Source organism: Ammodytes marinus (genome assembly GCF_949987685.1).
Source record: "Ammodytes marinus genome assembly, contig: scaffold_113, whole genome shotgun sequence".
Taxonomy (NCBI): Eukaryota; Metazoa; Chordata; class Actinopteri; order Uranoscopiformes; family Ammodytidae; genus Ammodytes; species Ammodytes marinus.
The window spans coordinates 35,001-40,000 of NW_027648440.1; the positions used below are offsets into that span (position 1 = coordinate 35,001).

A 5,000-nucleotide genomic window follows, 5' to 3' on the forward strand; every position below is an offset into this window, starting at 1 on the left:
CTGTGTTCCAATCCCCATACTTTCTACTATATAGTTTGGTAGAAAAAAGATTTAGGATGTCCCGATTCTTGTGGCCAGATTTAGGATGGTTAGAAGTACCCGGATGTCCTACTTCATCCGGCCAAGATTGTTAGTGTTGAAAACTGCATCCTATTTGGGCGATTCTGACCCACAATCCAGTGCACACCGGAAGTGACGTCACATCGACGGAGCCTCCATATGAAAACAAACGGGGATGAGACGGATATAAAAGCAAGAGGCAAGATCAAGGAGCCATGTTATGATGAAATAAGAGAGTAAAAGTATGCCCCAATAGTATGCCTACTGCATCCTAACTAGATACTGTTTATGATCAGATGTAGTATGTAGAATAGAGAAAAGAAAGACAATAATAATTTGATGTTTTTCTCCCTTCACACACACACACACCATTCCAGTGTTTCCTCTAGATTTTTTTTAGGCCCGGTGGTAAGAGCTGATAAATAGTCTGCGCGCCGCGTGCGTATCAAATTTCTAGTAGAAATTGACCAAAACGAACCGTGTTATGGATGAGTCTCTTTTGACAGCCCGCTACAAATTAGGGCATAGGGTTATGCTTTCACATTCGGTATGTTTGTACATTTTGTGTTTCCCTCAGGAGTTTTTGAGACTGCTGGGGGAGAATGGACCTGCTAGTGGGGTCTGGGGGCATGCCCCTGCGGAAGAAAAAATTTAACTTTTTAAAGTTAAATGCATCAATCTGGTGCACTCTGAGAAGCTAAATCTGATTTTATTTTTTTTGCTCTGTAAACAGCTGTCATATGTCCTGCCTAAAACAAGTTTATGGAATAATTTGGAGACACAAGCCATATAAACTATTGAAGAAAAACACATAGATATGAAAATAAAACACAATAAACACGAAGACCTAATATAGACAGGTATATCCTGTTACTAGAATTATTTCATCAAACTACCCAAGTGTTTGAATAATTGAAACTGAGTCAGGCCTTCTTGAAAGCAGGTGAATTTACTTGCAAACAGCATGCAAGGGTCAAACAACATGTATCACAAATGGGCTTACATGATTGAATACATCGAATGAACAGTGTACAGAGATTATATGTAGTGAAATGTGTAGGCGTATACACTCGGTTTGTGTGTCCAGCCCGTTTTGCTGGCGAAAGCAGAAATGTTTTTAATTAGGCAGATAACAGGATATGGGAAATTTAGGGAGTCTTTTCTTACTGTGCACATGAATGCGTCATACCTCTGTATGTGCCAAAATCTTATTAGGCAGTTTCTTCTTCAAGGCTAAACAACAACTTGTAGCAACTGGGACAAAGTTCAACAGCCAGAAAGCATGTATTGTGCATTAAAATATTATACAATAAAGCAAATTAAATTCTGTTAACATTCCACCCTTTTTATAATATTTAATGCAACTTTTTGCAACACTTCAAAGCAAAAGGGCAAAGCATATGAGTAAATATATTTCAGTCAAGCAGAATAATATCAAGTACATCAACATCACAGTTGTGAAAATGCAAGTTTGTGTACTGGTGCGACATCGTTTATGTACAGTTTCAAGAGGACAGTCTTTTGCAGAAGCCAGGGAACAGGAACCAAGATCGTCTTGATGGTCAACAAGTCCCTTTGTGGCATTTTGACGCAAAGTGTCCTTCATATCACAGTCACTGGGGGAATGGTTAGGTATTACCATAACCTATTCAGATTGTTCCTCAGTGTCCAATTGTCCTTATTGAAGCATGGTCAGCTTCGTCTTCTCCTTGCATCTGAAACAGAATGAATTTGAGCAGTAACATGTTCTCAAAAGAAATGCTCATCATTCTGCCAGGGTTGTTTCTAAAATATCATCCTATCCATTTTGCTTGCTCTAGATGTCACAATTAACGCACAACAACATTTTAGGATAGGTTTGATTTCATTCTTCAGTTCACATTTTTTTTTCTGTGTTTGGGCAGCATTCAAGCACACACAGGCAGTCAGTGAGACAGGCCCTCCCTTTTCTGCATGGGACTGAATCACACACACACCACATTCCTGAGAAGCTCTCTACTTCTCCAAATCTGACATGGTGTTATAGTTTGTTCTTCAAATAACAAAAGTTAACATGTAGGTTAAGTATAGGTGTCTTTACAGTTAACCAGTTTTTGAATCAATTTATATCAACAATACACATTATGATCATATTTTCAGCATAAAAATCCCCTTTAACTTGTAATTCAAATCAAAAGCATTGAACAAGTCTTTTCAGTGAACATTTTCATAAAAAGAACACAAAAGAACGCTTTTTTTTAAGTTTATGCTGGGACTTCAAATGATTGACTGCACCTTTAATCTTTAAGGTTTACTATGGGGCTTGGATTGGCAAGATATTTAGCTCTAAACTTTAAAGCGTTTAGCAATTTAGTCAGAACTCTGGTCATCTTTAGGAGACGAGCATTTTATAACCCATCATAACAGCATAACAATTGTATGCACACTTACTAAAAACCTTCTATCTCCCTTCCCCTACATACTTTTTCTTTCTTTATAACATCCATAAACAATCAGTTCCAAACAATCTTTTTCCTCTTACACTTTCAACAACATTCTCTTATTCATCTCTTTGGCCACCACCTTTCTCTTTACTGTTCTTTATCTGATTCTCTGGACCTGCCAGCAGAAGAGCAGCTGAGGAGCCGGGGTTTTGGGTCTCAATGGAAAGAGACACAGGAAGGGGTAGAGGAGACTTTTCTTCACCAGTCTCCTTTTTTTCCTAATGTCTATCTTATCATTATCCATATTATGTAATTAAATTTTTAAAATGTAAAATCTAATATCAAATTACCCAGTAATCTATTTAAACAGGGTGAAAAATCTAATATCAAATTACCCAGTAATCTATTTAAACAGGGTGAACACCCCTATTCCCTCCAATTGATTAACAAAATTCACCAATTTCAAACTAGAACACCCTATGTGATGTATTCTAAACAAAACTAATAAGTCTACTCTGCAGATGTAGACTATTGACAAACATAACAAAACAAAACAAATAAACAACCTGTCATAGACTAACTCCCTGGAGCAGTACTATATCCCCAGGCTAAGTAACAACAAGCAGCCAGATATCAATTTGTTTCCATAAAACCTTCCCGAATTACAAAGAACTCTCAGTTTAATGGAACAAACTATATCTGTCAGAATAAAGGGACCACCCTCGACCCCACACTAATGATCATTTAATTACGTACGTGAGACTTTTGTTTTTGACAGTGTAAATTCTCAAACACCAAAGGCTGAGATAGGTTTGTCTCTAGTGCATCTCCCCAAACACTACAGGTTGAGATAGGTTTGTCTCTAGTGCATCTCCCCAAACACTACAGGTTGAAATATTTTTCTCTTTAGTGCATTTTCCCAAACACTACGATCAGTTATTCTCCCTTACGGTAAAACCATGAGAAATACTGCTTCATAAACTAGTTTATCTACCTAATACATAAAACAAAGGAACTACCATAATTCCTGGACAAAACAAAATCAGCTGTTTATATTCACCTGATTTCAAGAAAGCCTCGACTCGCTCAGTTTTGGCTCTGGATTCCGTCACCCCTCCTCCGTCCAAGTAGAGTCTGCAGACAGCCTCTTTTGTAGCTCTGTTTACTGGAGGTCTTTTGTCGAGAGATCTTGGACTCCCCCGTCTTCACGGTGCAGGCTCTTCTTGTCCAGAGAAGAGGATGTTGGATCCGGCAACTCGAAGGACCATTTGTTACTAGAATTATTTCATCAAACTACCCAAGTGTTTGAATAATTGAAACTGAGTCAGGCCTTCTTGAAAGCAGGTGAATTTACTTGCAAACAGCATGCAAGGGTCAAACAACATGTATCACAAATGGGCTTACATGATTGAATACATCGAATGAACAGTGTACAGAGATTATATGTAGTGAAATGTGTAGGCGTATACACTCGGTTTGTGTGTCCAGCCCGTTTTGCTGGCGAAAGCAGAAATGTTTTTAATTAGGCAGATAACAGGATATGGGAAATTTAGGGAGTCTTTTCTTACTGTGCACATGAATGCGTCATACCTCTGTATGTGCCAAAATCTTATTAGGCAGTTTCTTCTTCAAGGCTAAACAACAACTTGTAGCAACTGGGACAAAGTTCAACAGCCAGAAAGCATGTATTGTGCATTAAAATATTATACAATAAAGCAAATAAAATTCTGTTAACATATCCTGTCTAGTATTAATTTCTGGAATAATCTGGATCATGAAACATTTTCTTTAATTGATCAAATATTAATTTAAAATAAATGAATGAACCTCATGATTAGCCTATCAATCAAAATGTGTGCAAAATAAGCCACATTTCATATTTCATGTAGCCTAGTTCTCAATTTAAAACATACAAATAAAGTAGCATTGAAAATACCAAAAAATAAAGCTTGTAGGGCTACTATAGCCTGCTGTTTTCAAGATAACTTGCTGCGCTGTCTCAGCTGTTGATACAAATTGGTTGCCACGGCGACGTAGCGACTTTAAAGAGGACCTATTATACTACTTTTCTGGTCTTAATTTCTTGTTTTACACTGCTATAGAGCAACCTGACACGAATCACATCACAAAAAACTATGTAGATTTTCGGGAAGCTCTTTCTCTTATTTTGGCGATCCAGCACATCCTGTCAACACTTGAGTGTGTGTGCTTCGGCAATCTCCGCTCCCTCCGCCTGTGCATCGGCCATCTCCGCTACCCTCCCCCCCCTCCTGCAAACCCCACTCCGTTGTGATTGGTTACCTTCCTTCCGGAACACTTTCAGTGGCGGGAGGCGCGAGCATGGACCTATAAGGGCGCGAGGCAGACGCGAACAGGGAAGTGACAGCATTACCATACATGGAAACATCCGCGTGGTCACGTCACAAATTTTTATGCGACGTCACAAAGTTACAAAGGGTAGACCGCTTTGAAGACGTGACTTCTCGACTGGCTAGAATAGTGTTTAGTGCTCGGCAC

At 38.7% G+C, this 5,000-nt stretch overlaps 1 protein-coding gene across 1 annotated transcript in view; it reads left to right on the plus strand.

The window, feature by feature from the left end:
* The window catches only part of LOC307270544 (presenilin-associated rhomboid-like protein, mitochondrial), a 17,560-nt gene that overhangs the window by 5,464 nt on the left and 7,096 nt on the right, over positions 1-5,000 (plus strand).